Source organism: Pelodiscus sinensis, chromosome 7 (genome assembly GCF_052426305.1).
Source record: "Pelodiscus sinensis isolate ZL-2025 chromosome 7, ASM5242630v1, whole genome shotgun sequence".
NCBI lineage: Eukaryota > Metazoa > Chordata > Testudines > Trionychidae > Pelodiscus > Pelodiscus sinensis.
In genome coordinates this window covers 31,078,657-31,102,045 of record NC_143058.1, presented here as the reverse complement: position 1 = coordinate 31,102,045, position 23,389 = coordinate 31,078,657, and the positions used below count along the sequence as shown (strand labels likewise).

The window sequence follows — 23,389 nt, the reverse complement described above, 5'->3', positions numbered from 1 at the left end:
TGAACCCCAATTTAGGGTTACCATATTTAAACTTTCAAAAAAGAGAACACTCCTGAGAGGGAGTATATCTGCATCACTACAGCCGGTCCCCAAGCTGTGAACGGTCGACTTACAACCGTTTGCAGTTATGACCAAAAATATCATAAATGTCAGACCCCGAGTTACGAACGCAGTCGCATGTAACTCAATGGGGTCTGACTTATGAACAAACCGAGTTGCAACCAATTGTTGGTCCGTAACTGGTTCGTAAGTCAGAGACAGGCTGTATCTACCAACGTTGTACTAATGTGTTTTACATATAGACACACACACACACACACACACACACATATATATATATATTTTTAATACAACATGAGTTGGTAGATACTGATACAGTTACACTCCCTCTCAATAGCGTTCTCTTTTTGCTCCACATCCCTGCAAATCACAGTTTTTAATTGCTCAGCTCCAGCTCCGCACTGGCACCAATAGTGACTGCTCCTACTCCGCTCCGCGCTCCGACTCAAATTAAATTTTAACTAAATAAAAAAGTGCATACTGTAATTTTGAAAAAATATTTTTATTCAGAGTTTTAAAACAATTTAAATGTCATCAACAATGATACAAACTAGAATCATTCATAATACAATCTATAAAAAATTATTGCAGCAATCAAGTCGTCTTTCATAGCCTGCTGCAGATCATTTAAAATTAACTTTAAAGCCAAAAACAGTCGCTCTACACTAGCTTGAGTTGTTGGCATGCTTGAAGCAATTCTACAGGCAGCCTGAATACGGTGTGGGTAGCTGTGAATGGCCTCAAAAACAGACTTAACTTTTAGCCCAACAATAGACTCCATCGCCTCACAATCTTCTCAAAAGTTTCTCTCAAATAATGCTTCATTACAATTATGAATCGCAGAAACTCTCCGGCATCTTTCTTGTTTATCCAATTCCTTTTCAAAGTCGTCATCTTCTGAAGAATTGGCACTTGAATTATCTCCATTTCCCTGTGATGGTTGAAGATGTCTCAGGGATGGACGCTCGAACAAGTTCAGAGTGGAGATGGAAGTTTGAGAACAGCCTGCTATTTCTGAAGCATGTGAACTTTCTGAAACCACAAATTCGATTGTTGACGACTCCTTTTGTTGTGTTTTGTTTTCTTCAACATCTTTTGCCGAGTTCAAATGTAGCAATAGATTTTGTTTTTCAAGTCGTTGAGCAATATCAAGGAGCCCTACCTTTGGCTTTGGTATTTCCCTGGAGGTAAGAAGAATTCGATACTGTGGGTCAACAAACTCTAGCAAGGAAATTAATATTGTTGAAAGCTTCTCTTCGCGTTTCTGCATAGAGGATAGAATTCCTTCTGCAATTTGTCCATTTTCTTGCAAGAATTTTGACAGTTTTCGCCATTCCTTCATTAAAACTCCCAGGGTTTCAACAGCTTGAAGATTCACTGTTGTTTGGTTTGGCTTTGCCAATAGGTCTTGCAGGTTCTTCACTTCGTCCCATTCAGCTTTTGTTAACTTGAGTTCTCTTGTTCCAGCAGCAGCCACTCATTCACAGTAAGACAGAAAAATGAGAAGCCGATCAATCATCGCAAATGTTGAACCCCAGCGAGTCACAGTATCCAATGATTGAGTTACCCCATGTAGATCAAGCAGAACACTTTGAATACTTGGGGTTTGTAGTTTGACAACGACTCGTCGAATTTTTGCCAGAAATTTCTTCACATGTTCTTTGTTCAGTCCATCTCAGATTGCCAACTGAAGAGTGTGAATATCACACCTCATCAGTTGGACTTTTGAGTCATCCTCATGAAGCCATGTTGGAAGTATGAGGCTGGGGTCATTAACCTATTGCGCAGCAGCATCCATGTTGAGTTCAATTTCATCCATTCCTTTATTTCCTTCATCAGGCAAAATAGCCTCATTTCTGTCCACATCCCTGTTCTCAGAGATAGAAATGGTTTCATTGTCCTCCCTGAAATTTTTGACAGCACACGTCATGTTTGCTGCATTGTCAATGCAGATGCTCACCACTCGCATTTCACTGATCCCAAATTTTTCTAAAATAGCTTTTACTTGACTTTTCACATAGGAAGAATTGTGATGCCCTTCAGTGTCGATCATGTCTAAGGTTTTTACCACAGCTTTATCTTTTCCTTCTTCATTGTACTGAGCTTTGATTGCAAAGAAATTTCTGTTTCCACGGGTTGCCGCATCCATTTTCAGGTAGCACAATTTTTGCTCCAAAGATTTCTTGAGCTTTTCGCGACCAGACTCAGCTGTGCTGACAACTAAATGACAAACCGCATCATGCCCCGTCAAAACATGAAATTGCTAACCCATTTCACCTGCAATTTTTTGGAATCCTTTGTTCTTTAGCCTGAAGGAAGTGAGCAGTGTTTAACTCAAGCAAACCATTTCCATCAGCCCCTCACAGAAAGTATTGGCATCCATGGTGACTGTAACCTTTGAGGACTTCAAGTATGAGTCAAGTTTTGTTTGCTCAATTTTGGGTTTCTCTTCAGATGAAGCGCCGCAAAAAATCTTTTCTCCCGGAGTTTTCAAAGAGCCAGATGAACATCGTTTAGCCACGTCAGCTTTCTGTTTTGTCTCATCTTCCTAGTCCTTTTTTGTAACCAGAGCCACATAGTTTTCAGGATGGTTACGTTTTACATGCCACCAAAGGCTGAAACTTTTCACGGCACTTGTTTCACTTGTCTTGAAGCTACATAGTTTGAGCTTGCCATTCATTTCCTTTTCGACCTTGCATGTTGCTGATATCTTCTTTGATTTTCCCAAAAGCCCATATTTGGGCTTTTTAAATTCAAAAGATGTGATAGAGATCCTTTTCCGTAAATCGGCTATCAGTCATGGGGGGCAGATTTGATTTTTTTGTTGAAACCACGGCCAAATCTTCCTGTGCTGCTACCGCATCCAAATGTTTCTTATGATCTTCGAAAAGCAATGAACAAAAGCATTACATTTTTTTATAATGTACCTGCTTGTGATAGCTTAACCACGTAAGGTACTTTGAATTTATTTTGGATTTTCTGGACAAAAATGATCGCATTTTCTTTTTACACAAAATTATTATTAAAGTATATTTTAACATGTTTCTTGCAGTTTTAATGAAGTAAGAAGTATTTTTAATATACATCATTAATATAAATTTTTATTTATAAATTGCAAGTTAGTTTTTCTTATTTGAAATTCTGCAGTAAAAATATTCAAAATATTTTCCAAGTTTTTAATTAATCTCTCAAAAAATATCAATGAAATTTGGTATGTGCTGTAGCATTAGTATGTGCTATCGCTGTTCTACAACATTAATTGTTGGGAAGTAACGAGGTTACACATTACAAGGTTGAAAATAAACGCATACTAATCTAACTAACTAATCTACGTGAGTACATACTCGCCTAACCTTGGCACAAGGGTGGGAGCAGTCTGCAGTGTTGCCGGATGTCTGATAATTATCTGATTCTTTAATAAAACGTATCTCCAAAAAACTTTGTAATTTTGTATCTGTACATTAAATCTTGATTTCGGCCGAAGTGAGAATAACTGACATATTACGTAAAGTGGTAAAGTAGATGTTAATATCAATTGTTATACAATCTGATACTTTTTGGCACCTTTAGGACTTGCTAAAATATTCATTTTGGATTGAAAATGAAAAAAAAAAACTGGAGCAGTGGAGCAGTCAAGATTTTCTGTGCTCTGCTTCAGCTCTAGGCAAAAACCTGCAGCTCCACTGCTCCGGGCTCCACTCCAAAGCCCTGCTTTTTTGAAAGATCAAATATGGTAACCTTACCCCAACTAGATCTTCCCCGCCAGCACCTCCCTAGATAACCCATTCCAGTACTTCATTACCCTCCTAGTGAAATTCTTTTTCCTAATATCCAACCTAGACCTCCCCCACTGCAACTTGAGAACACTGTTCCTTGTTCTACCATCCATCACTACTGAGACCAGCCTCTCTCCATCTTCTTTGGAATCTTCCTTCAGGAAGTTGAAGGCTCCTAAGAAATCCCTCCTCATTCTTGTCTTCTGCAGACTAAAAAAGCCCAAATCTCCCAGCCTCTCCCTGTAGGTCATGTGCTCCAGCCCCCTAATCATTGTGATTGCTTTCTACTGGACCCTCACCAATGTGTCTACATCCTTTCTATAGTGGGGGGGGGGGATCAGAACTGGAGGCAATACTCCAGATTTGGCCTCACCAATGCCCAATAAAGGGGCATAATCACTTCTCTAGATCTGCTGGCAATGCTCCCCCTAATGCATCCAAATGTCATTAGCCTTCTTGGCTACAAGGGCACACTGTTGACCCATATTCAGCTTCTCATCCACTGTAATCTCCAGGTCCTTTTCTGCTGAACTACTACTTAGGCAGTTGGTCCCCAGCCTGTAGCAGTATTTGGGATTCTTCCATCTTTAGAGCAGGACTCTGCACTTGTCCTTGATGAACCTCTTCAGATTTCTTTTGGCCCAATCCACCCATTTCTCTAGGTCACTCTGGTCCCTAGCCCTACCTTCCAATGTATCTACCTCTCTCTCTAGATTACTGTCATCGGCAGACTTGCTGAGAGTGAAATCCATCCCCTCATCCAAGTCATTAATAAAGATGTTGAACCAAACCAGCCCTAGAACCAATCCTTGGGGCACTCTGCTTGAAACCAACCGCCAACCAGACATCGAGCCATTGATCACTACCCATTGAGCCCAATAATCCAGCCAGCTTTCCAGCCACCTTACATTTATCCAATCCATACTTCCTTAACTTGCTGGCAGGAATATTGTCGGAGACAATATCAAAAGCTTTGCTAAAATCAAGGTTTATCACATCCACCAACTTCCCCATGTCCACAGAGCCAGTTACAGGCAACCCCCGACTTATGATCACCCGACTTATGACCCCCACATTTATGACCATATTTTTCTTGCGAAAGAGCTCCTAAACCCCCCAAATTCACATCCTCAGCTCGCATTTATGATGGTGTATGACGCAGACTCCACACGTCATCCCAAAACAGAAAACAAAGTTAGTCAGAGTCACCCGTCTGCAGCTGCTGCTTGAACTATACACATCTCCGCCACACCAGTCTTCACTTTTTAGTTATTTTTGTGCATTATTTGAACTATTTAGTTTAATTTTTCTTCCATTTCTGTAGTCAATTTTGGTATTTTTAGGGTATGAAATGGGTTTCCAGGAATGGAACCGCCATTTATAACTTTGCGTCTATGGGAAATAAGGGTTCAACCTACGACAGCTTGACTTACGACGGTTCTCCAGGAACCAATTAGGTCATAAGTGCCGGAGTCCCTGTATCTCATCATAGAAGCTAATCAGGTTGATCAGGAATAACTTGCCCTTGGTGAATCCATGTTGACTATTCCTAATGACTTTCCCCTCTTCCTAGTGCTTCAAAATGATTTCTTTGAGGATCCATGATTTTTCTGGGGATTCAGGTGAGGCTTACCAGTCTATAATTCCCTAGATTGTCCTTCTTCCCCCTTTTAAGGATGGGCTCTACATTTGCCTTTTTCCAATTAACTGGGACCCCCCTGATCTCCACGAGTTTTCAAAGATAATGGCCAAAGGCTCTGCAATGACATCTGCCAAATCCCTCAGTACCCTCAGATGCATTAAAACCAGACCCATGGATTTGTGTATGTTAAGCTTTTCTAAATCGTTCTTAACCTGTTCTTTCACCACCGAGGGCTGCTCACCTCGTTCTCTTACTGCGTTGCATAGTGCAGTAGTCTGTGAAGACAGAGGCAAAAAAGCATTGAATACTTCAGCTTTTCCCACATCATCTGTCACTAGATTACTTCCATCATCAACTAAAGGTCCTACACCCTCCCTGATCACATTCTTATTGCTAACATGCCTGTAGAAACCTTTTTTGTTACCCTTCACATGCCTTGGTAGCTGTAATTCCAATTGAGCTTACGCCTTCCTGATAACTCCCCAGCATTCTCAAGAAATATATTTATACTCCTCCCTGCTCATCTGTCCAAGTTTCCACTTCTTGTAAACTACCTTTTTGTGTTTAAGCTCACCAAAGATTTCACTTCTAAGCCAAGCTGGTCACCTACCACATTTGCTTTTCTTACTGTACATTGGGATGGTTTGTTCATGTTGCCATTTATTTAACCTCCCTTCTCCTATGTAAAATTTATGACACTATTTACTACTTGTTAAAGTGATCAAGGCCATTATACAAGGAGACACAAATTATGATAAAGTAGTTGGAGCAAGAGTGGGCAAATTACGACCCATAGACCACATCTGGCCCATTGAACCTTTTCATCCAGCCCTCAAACTTCCGCCAAGGCTCGTGGTTGGGGACTTGCACCATTCTGGTATGTGAAAAACAGTTCAATGCCTCACTGAATGCAGGTTTTATGCTTTCAATTACAGAATGAGTTTCAATTTGAACTGTATACACTGACTAGAACTTGAATACCCTCTTATAATGTTTTACATGCAAAATGATCCAGTTAAAATAATTAGTAAAACAAAATATCTTCATTTAAGAAAGAGAACCTACACTATGAGAGAAAACTTCAGAAGCTTGGCTTGTTTAGCTAAATAAAATAAAGGCTATAGACAGTTACAGCTGCTCTCTATAAATATAATAGAGCAATGGTCACCAGCCTGTCGATTGCAATTGACTGGTAAATCCTAGAACTTCTGCCAGTCGATCATAATCCCCAGATAGGATACCTCTGCTTGGGAGCCAGCCAATGGCACTGGTACTTATGGACATCAGCAGCTGTGCAGCACATTGAGATCCCTCAGCATTTCCAGGAACAGTGTGGAGCCAGGCAGAGGCAACACACCTGAGCCCTGCTGTGCTACCAACTGGGAGCTCCTGGGATAAGTGCTTCCCATCCTCACCCTGTCCTGCACCCAATACCACCCCAGCAGGAGGGAGGGAGAAGTGCAAGCTCTGGGAGAGAGTTTGGGTGCAGTAGGAGACTCCAAGCTGGGACAAACTCCCTCCCAGAGCTTTCACTCCTCCTGCACCAAAACTCCCTCCCAGAGCGTTGGAGTGCAAGAGGGAGTGAGGGGTGTGGGCTTTGGCCATCAATAAGCTTAGGTTTAGTTTTGGAAAAGCCTTCCAAAAGGAGAGTAGTGGGAGCTGGTTTCTCAAGACAGAGGCTGCCAATTTTATGAAGGGGATGGTACAATGAGATTAACCACAGTCCATCCACAATTGCAGATATTGCCAATGACTGGAAATGGGGCACTAGCTGGAGATACTGAGTTACTACAAATAATTTTTCCCCCAGGTGTCCAGATGGTGGGTCTCGCTCACATGCTCTGGATCTAATGGATTGTCATATTTAGGGTCAGGAAGGAATTTTAGCCCAGGTCATATTGTCAAAAACTCTGTGGGGATAGGGTTGCTTTCCTCTGCAGCTTTGGATATTAGTCACTGGCTGGTGTGAATTAGACTAAATGGAAGATTCTCTGAAGTATTTAAATCAAAATGTGAGGATTTGGTAACTTAGAGACTATGGGTGTATGGCAGGAGTGGGTGGTGAGATTCTGTAGCTGTAGATTCTACAGGCAAGAGTTCAGACTAGATCAGGGTGCCCAACCTACAGCCCACCAGAGCATTTTGTAAGACCTGCGGCCTTCTTCAACACAAAATTCTAAGGGCCAATTCATTAGTTTTATCATAATGTTAGCATCATTTTAGTTTATCCAAGTTTGTAAACAGACAATACAATAAATACAAAACAATCTAAATGTAAACTATAAATAAAATATAGGGTGTGTCTAGACCGCAGGGTTTTTTCAAAAAAACTGGCCTTTTTTCGAAAAAACTTCCCCTGCGTCTAGACTACTGCCGCATTCTTTCAAAAGTACAGGTAGTCCCTGACTTATGAACAGGTTATGTTCTGAACACCTGGTCTTAACTTGATTTGGTTGTAAGTCAGAAATACCCTTAAACGCGCTGCTCGCGCTGTTCGAAAAACTTAACGTATATGGTCCTCAACTCAAAAATACATATAATGGGGTTAATGGGAGGTTGGTGGTAAGTACAGGTGGTCGTAAATCGGAAGAACATGGCAGTTTTTTCCAACCATGGAAAACCTTGTTTTACGAGGAATAATGCCTTTTTTCGAATGTGCTCTTTTGAAAAAGGTGCTATGTAATGCAAACTGTGCTTTTTTGAAAGAGAACATCCAGACTGCCTGAGTGCTCTCTTTCGAAAAAGCAGCTTGCTTTTTCAAAAATACTGGTTGTAGCCTAGATGCTCTTTTTCGAAAGTGGCTTTTTCTAAAGTAGCTATAGTGACTCTAAATCTTATTAAAACATGTATAATCTATCTGGCCCACATGAGGTTATGCTTAGATTAGGTGCAATAAGCTTGAACACCACTGCACTAGACTGTGATACTCCCTTCTGATCTTAAATTCTATGAGTCTACATGGAGCAAATGGGTTACAAAAGCCTAATTTTACTTTGTATACTTTAAAGAGAATAGTTAGGAGGAAAATAGTTGGATCCATTTTTGTTTCTGTATATATGCAGAGAATAGAGTAGGAAGCATAAGTGCTCAGGGGAATTCATTAGAGGGGATATTGGTAGTTAAGTAGGTCTCTGTAGCTGCTTGATGCCAATATTGAACCATTAAATTAAAGGTAGACAATTATGCAGGAGAGAGAAGAAAAGTCAGGTGTAGATGGCATGCCTAGAACACAAGCTTTTTGGTGAGTTTTTCTAGCACTCTTAGTTCACAATGATTGAAGGAGACAGACTGAAAAACAAAATGGTATAATTCTGAGGTATAAATTATAATACTGAGTAACCAAAGTAGTTGCATATTATACATTTAAAATGTTTAAATATTAGGTAAACTTGTCTACAAATGGCATAAGGAGAGAACATCTATTGCTGACAGCAGACGCTGCAAATACAAATATACATGTGATTCTAATTTCCTGACATGAGTGTCATTGACATTTTAAAATACTAGACAAATAGAATATCCTTTCATGTCAAACTGCCATTTAACTTAATAAAATGTATGAGTAGGCATCTTGTGTTTAAAAATAACCTTTAGACACTTCTCATTCAAAAATAATTAAGGGCATGATTCATCACAAGAGAGTATATTGCAAAGTAGGGAAAATATTTAAGATCCAAGCTTAATTATTCTATGAGAAATTTAAAAGAAACAGTTATTGTTTTTACTTTAGAAAGGCAAATTACTGTATCTGTCATACTTACAAGGGTGAGGAACACTTTGCCCCATGTGATGGATTACAATTACATCTGTTAATGTACTGTAGCGAAACTGCTTAGAGTACTACAAAAAGTACAAGCAAGAATTAATTCAGTTCCTTTTGTCAAGGACATAAAATCAGTCAGAGAACAGGAATAAAATGAGCTTTCATCCAAAATAAAAAAGGCATGAAACACAGACAGACCCACCAACAGCAATTCAGGGTCCCAAGGCAGAAATCATAGAATAGAATATCATAGAATACTAGGTCTGGAAGGGACTTCGAGAGGTCATCGAGTCCAGACCCCTGCCTTCATGAGCCTCCTTTCCCCTAACCTCCCCCGGGGCCACAAGCCCCCTTCCTCACCCAGAGAAGCACCAAGTATTCTGCCTGCCCGCCCAGAAGAGCCCTGGGCTGGCCCAGTCCCATCCCCCACTTGCTGGGATGAGCTCCAGAGCAGCTGCACAGAGCTTCCTCTCCTTCCTCAGTAGGGTTGCCAGATGGTTTCAACAAAAATACCGAACACACTTGACATTGCATCACAATCTACATTACATCTTATTTAGAAAATACCAGACATTTATATTTTCTCAATTTGTTTCCCGAACAGAAAGCTCAAATACTGGACTGTCTGGTTCAAAACCAGACACCTGGCAACCCTATTCCTCAGACTAGGAATGTAAAATCCTGTTTAATGAATTAACTAGTTAAATATTATATTTAACAGGTTAACCAATTAAATGGGGGTGAGTAGTAGGGCCCGCTCCACCCCTGCCCACCACACCCAGGCCAGAGTGGTGCTCCAGCTAGGCTGGAGTGACTTGGCCTACATCACACCCTGTGGGGCTGGAGCAGCCCCCCACCTGCTCTGGGCAGAGGGCTACTCCAGCCCTGGAGGGTTAACCGTAACTGGTAAGCATCATCTAGTAAGGGTAACCAGCTAACCATTCACATACCTACCTCAGACTGAACCTGTCTGGTCTGGGGAAAGCTGTAGAAGTGTCTTTTGATTCAGAGATGCTTTTAATGTGTCCCATGCAATTTCTGGATCCCAGAATCCAGCCCAGAAACCTGCACAGGATATATCAAAACATATTTGAATCTAGAGATGCTTTTTGGCAGAGCTACTGTAGCAACAGCCAGGTCCCCAGGCTCTCTTCAATTGCTGAACTCCTGGGCAATTGCACAACAGATCTGATTATTACAGATTGGCATTACGCTTTCATACCTTTCCTCTACAAAGCTGGAATTAAAGCTTTCCTAGCAAACTTGATCACATTTCTAGCTTGAATGGTTAAAAATAGATAACTGAGTTGACTCATTCTCTAAGATCAGTTCCTTTTTAGAGCAAGCTTCTGTCAGCACTGGTATAGTAGGTGCTTATCCACTCTTAATTATAAAGCAGACTACGTGTTCACACCTAAGACCAGTATTACATCTGTGTCAATTAGGAGAATGTAACTGAAGTCTTAGTTCAAGTAAGCAGAAAGAAATGGAGTACAGAAGTCATCCCTGTTTTGTACAGGAGTGGACGATGCTTACACTACATCTGCATCTGAGCTGGGTACGTGATTCCTAGCCTGTGTAGGATGTAGCTATGCTAGTTCTGCTTGAGCTAGTGCCTAAAGACAGCAGTGTGGCTCTGATAGCAGCTCAGCCACATGAGAAAGCTGCCCAATACTTCCCAACCCTTTTGGTACTTACTCACCGGGTAGTCTGAGTTGCCATGGACACACTGCTATTTTTAGGCACTAGCGACCCTGTGAGAAGCCAGAACCATACCTCACGACTCTAATGTGGACATACCCTTACAGTGCATGCATAGGGACTTCTCCAAAGGGCATAATCATGTTTTCTGTCTTCTCTCACTTACTCTGCCCAAATCGATAGATTTCCAAAAACAAAACTAAATATACTTGGAAAGTAGATCAGCTGTGGAGCGTGTAATTAACAAGAACTCAGGGGAGGAAACGGCTGCTTCTGAAATAGACAGATAACACCATACTTCCTGCCAGTAGGTTTCTGCCAAGATTTAAGCAGAGGACCTTTCCATAATTATACCCATGAAGTCACCATCAACATATGGGTAAAGGAAACGGATTGTGTTACAATTAAAAATGTATTTGACCAAAGTAGGGTTATACCAGTTTTGCCAGCTGACATTTTTTTAAAGAAAAGGTTGTGAGAAAATTCACTTAAAATTACATTGGTACATATATCAACATTTATTGTTATTAAGAGCTTATTGTTACCAACTTGCTCACTAGGCTCTGATCCTGCTCCAGTGTCACATACAGTGGCATGAACCCTACTGCAAAAAGAGTCAACTATATTGTAGTATATTTCATTTTCAAATGACAATTTTTCCTAATTTAATAAAAAGTATGCAAAGAGAATTTATGACGACTACATATATTGTTTTAGAGTATTCATATTTAAAAAGATATACAAAGTCAGAAGAACCTAAGAAAACTACTTTTACACAAAACATTCTTAACCACAAATTACTTTTTATGTATTGGATAATTCATTGAGCTTTTAAAAGCTTTATTCCACAGGAATACAAATCAGAATTCAAAAGGATTTCCGTGAAGAAGTCTTTTACATTGAAAACTTTGAAATTAAAAGTGACATGTACAATCATACAAGACTGATATATGCAAGTTAATGTGAACTTTATTGATCCCATATAGTATCATACAACATTTAGTTTTACTATTCTTTCTACCCTAATCTTTCCCCCTCAAAAAAGAGAATGATTTTTTTTCCTATTACTAAATATTCAAAGTAGATGACACTTTTCTGTAAAATGCTTCTACTAGCTAGCAGATTGCAAAGAGATCAAGATACCAACATATATCCTTGTTATTATATGGTAATTGGACATTTAAAGGTTGATTGATTTATTTTTTTTTAAAAAAAAGAACAGAATAGAATCCCAAGGACAAGAACGATGACATTAGAATACATTTCACTGAGATTCTTTTCGAGTTCCTTATTATGCAAATGAAAGCTCATTTAGCTTGTCATATTTGGTAATCATGGAATGTCTAGAGCTTAAAATCTTCAATTATGGTGCACGTGTAATTATAATTTTAAATTCCATAGTGTACATAATTTTGAAGTAAAAGTCAAAGTGTGTTTTTTCACTGGTAAGCTTCATTAACACTTATTTTAAGGTTTCCCAAGACTGTTGAATGACAGATGTTACTGCAGAAGAGAGAAAAGCAACAAACACTTCTTTGGCAGTGTGAAATTGGAAGATGACAATGCAACATATCACATGTAACAATGCTATACCATCATCTCACTAGCTTATTTTTTCTCTTACTGTTCCTAAGGTTTCCAAAGTGTGATTTTGTTTCTTAAATCCTGTCCAAGACCATTCTCAAGTGTTAACATTAGAAAATAAAACCTCAGTATAGTAGAGTAGTTAAGAATACCGAAGCCACGTCTACACTACAAGGTAAAAGTTGAATCTAATAAGGTAGTTTTATCGCCACCCGATTTTGCAAAGTCAAAGACCTATGTTCTCATTGTAGGGAAGAATCTAATATAGTCCGAAGATGCATGTCCCCATCAAGGAGCCTACTGTCGACTCAGAGCAATGCACCATGGGTAGATTTGCATTCTTGGCTATGCTCCCAATGCCCACTGGGACAAAACTCTGCCGTATGTGGTTATGGGCTTATGTTTTTAGCATCCCATAATGCACTCATCTAATCCCTCCCCCCTTGCATGAGATCAATGGGAAGTAGTGTGCTCAAAACTCTTTGTGCTCTGGTATCCCACATAGATGCCAAAGCAGTGCGAGCATGCATCCTGGTCTACAGCAGGATGTGTGCCGTGGCGCACCTAATGGTGCACTACTTCAAGAGCATATCTATGTTGCTCCGCAAGGAGAATGAATCATGGCTTGGCATGAAGTCACTGCTCATGCAAGCAATGATGCTGATGCAAGCACAGCCACCAGTCACCAGTTAATCCTGTGGCATATCTGATTGAGACACACTCTGACCTTGGAGAAGCATGTGGCAATAGCCCTATGGAAGCTAGCAATGCCAGACAGCTACCAGCCAGTCAGGAATCAGTTCAGAGTGGGGAAATCTAAAGTGGGGGCTGTTGTCATACAAATAGCCAAGGCATTCAATACCATTCTGCTATGGAGGGTTGTGACTCTGGGAAACAGATACCATAGTGGATGGCTTTGCTGTGATGGGCTTCCCTAACTGCAATGGGGTGATAGATGGAACACACACCCTCTTCTTGGCCCCTGACCATCTTGTCACAGAGTACATCAGCTGCAAGGGGTACTTCTCCATGGTGCTGCAGGTGCTGGTGAATTACAAGTTCTGTTTCACCAACATCAACCTGGGATGGTCAGGAAAGTCGCATGATGTGTGCATCTTTAGGAACTTCTACCTCTTCAGAATGATACCCGTGGAACTTTTTCCCCAGATAGTTAAATTAGAATCAAAGAGGTGGAAATGCCAACTGTAATCCTTGGTGATCCAACCTAGCCCTTGCTCCTATGGCTCATGAAGCCGTACACGGGTAGCCTCAACCCCAGCAAGGAGTTGTTTAACAGGCTGAGCAAATTCACAATGGTGGCTGAATATGCCTTTGGAAATTGAAAGGATAAGTTTAGGAGGAAACAAACAGGGAGGAATTAGTAGGGGAAGTATATGTGGGTGGCAATCTGGGAATTAGTGATCATGAGATGGTCAATTTCAGGATCCTGACCAAAGGAAGAAAGGAGAGCAGCAAAATACAAATCCTGAACTTCAGAGAAGATGACCTTGACTCCCACAGGGAACTGATGGGCAGGATCCGCTGGGATAACAACATGAAGGGGAAAGGAATCCAGGAGACCTGGCAGTATTTTAAAGAAACCTTATTGAAGGCAAAGGAACAAACTATTCTGGATGTGCAGTAGGAAAAGCAAAATATGGTACATGACCAGCTTGGCTTAGCAGTGAGGCAAGCTTAAACAGAAAAAGGAAGCTTACAAGAAGTGGAAACTTGGACAGATAAATAGGGAAGAGTATAAATATTATTGTTTGAGCATGCAGGGGTGTAATCATGAAGACCAAAGCACAATTGGAATTGCAGCTAGCAAGGGATGTGAAGGGTAAAAAGAAAGGTTTCTACAGGTACATGAGCAATAAGAGTGGTCAGAGAAGAAATGGGACCCTTACTGGAGGAGGGAGGTAACCTAGGGCATATCTACACAGAATGGAAAAAGTAAAATTAAGCTACGCAACTTCAGCTACGTCGATTGCATAGCTGAAGTCGAAATAGCTTAATTCTGCTTTTAGCACTGTCTACACAGCAGGAAGTTGAAGGAAGAACACTCTTCCTTCAACTACCCTTACTGCTTGTACAATGAGGGTTACAGGAGTCAGAGTATGAAGTCCTCTAGCTTGCCATCATTTCAGAATAATGGCTTGATGTGTAGGTGGGCTTTGTTATTTCAGAACAACATCAGTTATTCCAAAATAACGCTGCTGTGTAGACATACAACTAGTGACAGATGATGTGGGAAAAGCTGTCAATGCTTCTTTTGCCTGTCTTCACAGACAAGGTAGGCTCACAGACTACTGCATGAGGCAACACAGTATGAGAAAGAGGTGGGCAGCCCTTGGTGGAGAAAAGCTAGACAGACACAAATCCATGGGGCCGGATCCAATGCATCCAATGGTGTTCAGGGAGTTGGCTGATGTGATTGCAGAGCCATTGACCATTATCTTTGAAAACTCACAATCATGGGGAGGTCCCAGACAATTGGAAAAAGGAAAATGTAGTGCTCATCTTTAAAAAAAGGAACGAAGGACAATGCAGAGAACTACAGACTGGACAGCCTCACCTGAGTTCCCAGAAAAATCATTGAGGGGATTCTCAAGAAATCTATTTTGAAGCACTTGGAAGAGAGGAAACTGATCAGGAATAGTCAACATGGATTCAACAAGAGCAAATCATGCCTGTCCAACCTGATAGCCTTTTATCATAAGGTAACTGGCTTTGTGGATATGGGGATGGTGGGGGATGTGATATATCTTGACATTAGCAAAGCTTTTGATATAGTCTCCAACTGTATTATTTCCAGCAAGTTAAAGAAGCATGGACTGGATAAATCGACGGTAAGGTGGATTGAAATCTGGCTAGATTGTTTGATTCAGTGGGTAGTGATCAATGGCTCAATGTCTGGTTGGCGGTCAGTGTCAAGAGAAGTGCCTCAGGGGTCGGTTCGGGGACCAGTTTTGTTCAGCATGTTTATTAAATGACCTGGATAAGGGGATGGATTGTACCCATAGCAAGTTTGCAGATGACACCAGGCTAGGGGAGAGGTAGACACTCTGGACCCTAACCCTACCATCCAATGTAACCTAGACAAATTGGAGGATTGGGCCAAGAGAAATCTGATAAGATTCAACAAGGAGAATTGCAGAGCCCCGCACTTGGGATGGAAGAATCCCAAGCACTATTACAGGCTGGGGACCAACTGGCAAAGCAACAGTTTGGATGAGAAGCTGGATATGAGTCAACAGTGTGCTCTTGTAGCTAAGAAAGCCTGGGCTGAGATGATTTAGTTGGGACTGGTCCTGCTTTGGGCAGGGGTTGTTCTCGATAAGGGCTCTTCCAATCCTATGATTCTATTAAAAGAAACTCGTGGCTCTCTGATTCCCAGATGGCAGTCTCCTCCTCCTCTTCCTCTGCCACCACACTGATGCCAGGGGTGTCTTAGCCAGTCTCCATGTTCACGCTTGGGAAGCTGGGCACTGCCAGCAGATCTAGAGAAGTTATCATTCCCCTTTATTACACACCGATGAGGCCAAATCTGGAGTATTGCTTCCAGTTCTGGGAACACATCACAGAGAGGATGTGAACACACTGGAGAAATTCCAGTGGAGGGCAATGAAAATGATTAGGAGGCCGGAGCACACAACTTACAAGGAGAGGCTGAGGGATTTGGGCTTATTTAGTCTACAGAAGAGAAGAGTGAGGGGGGATTTGATAGCAGACTTCTAGTATCTGAAGGGGGATTGCAAAGAGGATGGACAAAGGCTGTTCTCGGTGGTAACAGATGACAGAACGAGGAGGAATGGTCTCAAGTTGCAGTGGGGGAGGTCTAGGTTGGATATTAGGAAAAACTATTTTACTAAGAGGATGGAGAAGTACTGGAATGGGTTACCTAGGGAGGTGATGGAGTCTCCATCCCTAGAGATTAAGTCCTGGCTTGCCAAAGCCCTGGCTGGGATGATTTAGTTATGGTTGATCCAGCTTTAGGGAGGAGGTTGGACTCGATGACATCCTGAAGTCTCTTCCAATCCTATTCTATGAGGAGGAGCTCCTGGCTCTCATGAATTGCTGACTGGCCAGTCTCCTCCTCTACCACCTCCATGCTGACAGCAGGAGTGTCTAGACCAGACTCCACGATCACGATTGTGAAGCAGGTCATTTCCCCCCCCTCCCCACCCCCGAATGGCATCCAGCTACTCACAGAAGTGGCACCTGTGTGGTGCTGCACCAGACCATGCATTAGCCTCCTTCATCTTGTGGTAGGACTGCCTAAGCTCCTTGATTTTGACTTGGTACTGCTGAGTACCCCTGGAATACTCTTTAGCCCTCAGGCAGCTTGAGAACTTCATGTAAATGTCTATGTTCTACTTGGTGGTTCAGAGCTCAAAGAAAATGGATTCATCTCCCCACACCTCAATGAGTTCCAAATCTCCTGGACACTTCACACTGGTGCTCTTCTGTGCCCCTGGGAACTGGAGCCCATGGGAGCAGAAGTATTCAACCAATTCAAAGGCTGCAAAGATTCTGAAGTCACGTCAGTGTATGCTATGGTGTGCTGCTTGCTCTGAGATGTGCTCACAACAACTGTCCACATAGGAAATGAAATTTGAATGTTGTCAGAGCTTTTTCTGTTCACCTGAAAAGCGGTAGACACACAAGTTCTGGCTGGAGCGGAGAACTGTACGATGCCTCCCGGAGGCCAATGGCCTCAACTTTTGCCAGCTGTGTCTACACTACCGTAAATTCAATCATGCAAGATCAGGAATAGGTTTACTCCTTGTGAAATCAGGAGTACCTGACTTTGAATTCAGTGGCTCTTAAGGTCGACAAGACAGGCTTGGTAGTGTGAATGCATCGTTTGGAAAGTCAACCATATGTGGCTAAATTCGATGTAAACTCCTAGTGTCGACCCAGCCTGAATGAAGTAAAAACAACCCATCATACCAGTTGTGTATTTTTTATAAACAGGAGTGGGAGAATCTGAAGGTAACTTGGGCTTCACAATCAAAAGTCCTAATCTTGCAATCACTGGACTATCATTTGAACTTATGTATAGAACTCCCCACCCCCGAAGTCAATGGGTCTGGCTGCAATGCTCAATCACAGATTATAGTAAGGGTCACTGTTTTATACCACATTCATCACCACAATCTCTGCTGCTATAAGTCACTCATGTTTCTGTAAAAAGTTTTCATTACTTGCTTTTCTCTTAAAATACTGTTTTTCAAGTGCTAATACATTTCTAACCAAGTGAGGAGGAGGGAGGTGTTCTGCAGATAGCACAGGTTAGAATGTAATGCAACCTCTATTTCTCTGATTTATATGAGGAATTTAAAAACAGCAAAGAAAAACCTACAAAACATCCGGGAAGGCACTTTTTGACAAAATAGACTCAAAAGTTTTGAGCACCTGTTCCAAAGATCTCTACATGATCCTGAGATGAACAATTTGCCAAATCAATCTAGACATGAGAGAATGGCTTCTTTGCCCTGCCTTCCAACTCAAATAGGTTTAATATTTTTTCTTAAACATAATATTGTAGCAAATACAGAGAAAAATTCAAAAGCAAAACAAACTCTGATATTTACACTATGTAGAAAGTGCACAAATACATCTCCTCCACACACTGCAAATGTCTAACCACTCTATTCTTTTAAATTTGTGGTTTCTTGAATAGAAGATCACACAATGAAGAGAGATGGTTTTAAATAAAGCTGTCATCTCACACTATATTCTTGTGAAGACAACCAGCAGTAAGATCATTTAGTGTATTTCATTTTCTTAAGCTATAAATGATTTATAAATATTTTAGTTTATTCATACTTTAGATTTCAGATGACTTTTTGAACTGAAAACTAACAACAACAAAAATATCAGCGTAACTGAAAAGTAAAACTATTACAGACCTAAAATATTATTTTGAAATCTTAGGGTTCGCAATATTGGGGATTCACAATTTATACCACTACCTGGAATTTTGGGGTGTTTTTGTTGTGTTTCTGTATGTGCTCCCATTTAAAGCACATCCTTAACATCACACACAAGTTGATGTCCCATTAAAGACAGTGGGAGTCCACATAGGAACAGGACTACACCTGTATATAAGCCAATGTAGGGATTGGGGCTTAAGATAGAATAATGAAAATGAAATCAACATAAAAATCTGGAATAGAAAAATAAGTACAAAAAACAAACCTTAAGAAATTTCTCTACAAAAAAGTACAATTTGGTAGACTATACCTTCTGAACTGTAACTCAGAAGAACAAGGTAAATACTCTCTTCAGGAGGTTGCCATCTGTGCAGAATAAGATTATGTTCCCAGGAGAAAAGAGCATATGTTAAAAGATTGCAGGGATAATATTTGTTTTCAGCATGGTGCACTTTTGCACTCCAAATCATTAATGAATGTTCTAAATTAAAATATCATTGAAGCCTACTGCCCTAAACTTCTATAAAATTAAGTAACTAATTACCTGACAAGTGCTGCAATGTATTTTTATTTATATATTTTACAATGGACTGAGTGCACAAGGTTCAAAATCATTATTAACACATCAATCAATGTCAATGAAAGACTCACCCAATCATTCATTCCAGGAGCTTATTAAATAGCAGCCTCCTACTTCTGGAAAAGCCTTATAAAAGAGGGGAATTTTATGTTATATCTTTATGTAATTAAATCTGAGGATTAGCAGACTAAGAATAAAGACAAGTGCTGTGAGCTTTAGGGTTTTAGTGGATCTCAACTATCAAATAATCAATCACACATGGGGAGAAGTGATCTCTAGAAAGGGAAATGCTCAAACTTTCAGAGTCTTCATAATAGGTTAAAAATCCATCTCTTAAACTTCATCTAGATATCAAATTATCAAAAGTGCAGGTCGCAAACATAATATATTCCTCATCACAGAAGCTGTTTACTAGATGAACAGGTGCTAACTCTAGATGGCCTGGAAGTGTAGCCCCCATGTAGAGCACATTAGAGTAATCCAGCTTTGAGATGACAAAGGCATCTAACACTGTCTATATCCAAAAGAAAACATCACTGTTTTCTTGCCAAGTGCCAAAGAGTAAAAGCATTTTTAGCTATTTCTGATACTTAAATAAGCTGAGAATAAGTGATACTGTATTTTGTTATTTCTTCAGTAATGTTGTTCCAGATTTACACCATCATCACTAAGACCAGAATTTAGAGAATTTAGCTCAATACACTGAAAAGTACTACACAATATAAACACTTCAGCAGAACATGTCCTGGACATTTCTGACTATACAAAAAATGTTGAATGTATTAAATCCTTGTATTGCAAACAGATCAATATCTGAGCCCATATAACTGAGTTTATTTACTAGGATGAGGATAGTATGTTGTCATCCTTGTAAACGGACCATAACATTTTATTCAACAGTGTAACAGCTTTTCTATAAGCCTGTCACTTTGATGCTTACTGTTACACTTGCCTAAATGGATAAATGCTGAAAATTCATTTGCTCTTGCAAATGTCAGTGAAATATGATAAAGATGATATTGTTAATTTCTACCAGCATGTATTTGTTAAGAGTTTGGTATCAGCTTGAAAGAATGCCATCAAGCAGAGATGATACCACTTTACTCTAGTCAGTCAAGCAGAGAGTAATTAACCATCCTTCAAAGTAAAAAAAATAAAAATAAAAAAGGAAGAACTATCCATAAGCATAAGTGATTTTGCTAATAATGATTTGATAAAACAGAGTAAAAGTCAGTACTCAACATCATGGTTATTCAAAAAGGTTTGCAAAATTACTCTTTATGAGTATCTGTATTAAAGTGTATGTAGCACTCACTCCCCTACAGGTGCAGGCCAATACCTTCTAGTCTTGATTCAGGACTGGGTGGCTCAGGAAATTGGCAATGGAATATGGCATCTTTCAGGCAATTAAGATAAAAAACACCTGAATAATAAATCAGAGATAGGCTAGTCATTTCTTTATATGAAGTGAGTTGGTGGTTTTTACCCAAAACCAATGGATATACAACATTACAAAAACAGTACAAATTGGCAGTATCTGTAAATAATTCACAACTTACTTCATACTAGTATCTCTGTTCTTGTTTTTTCCCCATTTCCTCTTGCTCCTTTTTCTCCACTCAAGCTTTCTTTCTAACTGCGCCCCTTTTAACCTTTCCTTACTCTGACTCTGTTAATTTCTCCATGCATTCAATAATATTTGGAATAATCTCACACTTGTACACCACTCTATTACAGTAGTAATTCAAACCTTTCCATGAAGCATTTTTCCAAGAAAGACCTTCAATAACAGTAAAACATTAATTACAGAAAATAACTAGGTATGTATACAAATGTTAAACATGACATTTTATGCAACTGGGGCTCCATGGGAAAAATCACATTCTCCAAATAGCATTATTCCTCCATCTGCCTCCCACAATAGTAAATCATTTCATTGTGTTCTTAACATGTTCAGATTGTAAAATTCACACATTAGAAACTGTCCTGCTTCTCTTCTTATCTTGCATAGCTGTTGTACTACAAAAATTTAACAAGAGCAAGCAAAGAACTTAATAGGCACAGAGAATGAAGTGAGTCCCCCCTTTAGTCCTTTACAGTGATGTCTCAGAAATGCAATGGTACTTGGGTGGACATAGAAAAGAACGTCATGCAGCTGCCCCCTTTACCATTTTGGAAACAAGTTCATCCTACAGAGTTAGTATAGTGCATTTCATTAGCAACGTTTTTAAGTCTCTTACATTTAATTCATAAGATTTATGCACAACACAGGAATGCAGAGAGCCAATTCAAATGAAAAATTTATTGAAGAGCTCTTCAGAACCCAACAGAAAACGTACTATGTCTCAATCACTCAGGCTAACAAATTTATTACATTTCAGATCACTGTGGAAGACAGAATGGAGAACTAAATGTAAATGGACAAGTACAAATGTGATCTACTCCTCTGGTCAGTTTATTGTTAGACCAAAGATGCCTGGAAGAGAAAAACAGGTGCACTGGTGAGCCTTAAAAAGAAAACTGAAAGACAGATTCAGTTTTCCTCTGTAGAAACTGGACCTTGACACAGAATGAAAAAAAGAAAAGGAAAATCATCACAGAACTCTATCCTTAAGCAGCATAATTCCTCACCACAATTACCAAGGACAACTGAATGGATTAGAGAGAACCTGTGCAAGATAAGAACGAAGGACAAACAGAATTAAGAGGAAATTTTCTAGGACTTCTTTGAAACATTCCACTGATAATGGGATGAAAGAGCTGCTGAAATCCCATAAAACAAGTGTCTTTCAAATTTTTCCATTTAGAAACAATAATCCTGGTCACCGCATCTATCTGCATTTCTGAGAGCACTACCTGAAGGCTGCGTTCCACTGACTACTGGAAACAGATACTGAGAAGTCATCTTTTCAGGTTCAGTTAGCTCATCAACAAGTTTCCCCTGCCCTCCTGGATCTTATCTGGATCAAACTTTATTCAATCCCATCACAAAGACACTGCTACCTAGGGCAGATCTGTACAAGGCATTGTACACACAGAGATGACATCTGAGTCTTTGATAGGTCACATCCTCCTTTAATGGCCTCATTTGAATGATGAATATAACAGAGAATTGGAATGATCTCTGAAAAACCCTACATATGAGAGCCTTTGGGAACAAAAAACGTTCAATGCAATTCTCCAGAGTCTATCCATAAAGAAAGTAGAAGCAGGATAATAGGTTTATTATATGAGCTGAGTGTATATCTGAATGCTCATTAATTTTCCCCTTTGCTGTTCATTTCTATACTCTTAAATATGTTAAAACCCACTAATAGTGTAACAATCCTTGCTATATGTTCAGAGTAACATTATTAAAGTTAACAACATTCCCATGTGAAAGGCAGGGCTAAGTGCATGCTGTGCTTATAGATAGAGCCCTGCAAATCCATGGATAGCTGCAGATGTGGATAGCCAAAGTTCATTTTTGTACATATGGATATGGATCTGAATACAAATTTTTCATCTGTGAAGGACTCTACTTATTGGGTCATATAAACTGCAATACTGTTCCCATTAAGTTTTCTACACAATAAATACTTCATAATCTTAACTGACATCTAAAAAACAAAGTGCAAGTCAAAATTTTCAAAAATAATAGTAAACTGAACTGATACAATTTTCAGAATACTCACCCCCCCCCCCAATTTGGCCTCTTTTAAATTACTTAAAATGGGTACCCAAAAATGTAAAATGACCTCACTCTCCAGTCCAGTGGTCTCCAACCTTTTTACACCCAAGATCACTTTTTAAATGACAGAACAAGCCAAGATCTACCGCTCCAGCCCTTCCTTGAAGCCTCGCCCTCTCTATTCTCCTCCTCTCCATCACTTGCTAACCTCAACCCTTACACTGCTGGTTTTTTTCCCAATTCTTCTGTAGGAAGAGGTTTTTCCAATATTTGGCCTAGCTAGACTAGACAAATATCAGAAAACCCCCTTCTTTTGGAAGCCCCCTTAATCCTCATAGAAAGAGGAATATAGGGGTGACTGAAAGATCATGTTTGCTTTTCCACTAAAAGAAGCAGAAGAACAAATGCATCCCTGGGTGCAAAAGAGTTTTTCTGGGATCTCCAGAATTCTGAAAAACTCCTGCAGTCTAGCCGTACCCCTGCTGGGTTGAGACAGGATGTGTAGGTTCTGGGGTGGGAATGAGGGATTTGGGTGTGGGAAGGGGTGAGAGGTACAAGCTCTGGGAGGAAATCTGGATGCAGAAGGAGGTAGATAAGGGGACACTGGCTCGGGGAGGGAGTGCCAGGCCAGACAGTGTTGGGGTCAGATGTAGGGTTTGGGTACTAAGCAAGCC

The 23,389-nt window shown here is 40.2% G+C and overlaps 1 protein-coding gene and 1 pseudogene across 3 annotated transcripts in view; both read right to left on the bottom strand.

The window, feature by feature from the left end:
• Window positions 1–23,389, bottom strand: part of GALNT13 (polypeptide N-acetylgalactosaminyltransferase 13) — a 344,283-nt gene that overhangs the window by 268,087 nt on the left and 52,807 nt on the right. The gene's annotated exons all lie outside the window — the stretch shown is intronic.
• Window positions 407–2,948, bottom strand: LOC149524050 (uncharacterized; annotated as a pseudogene).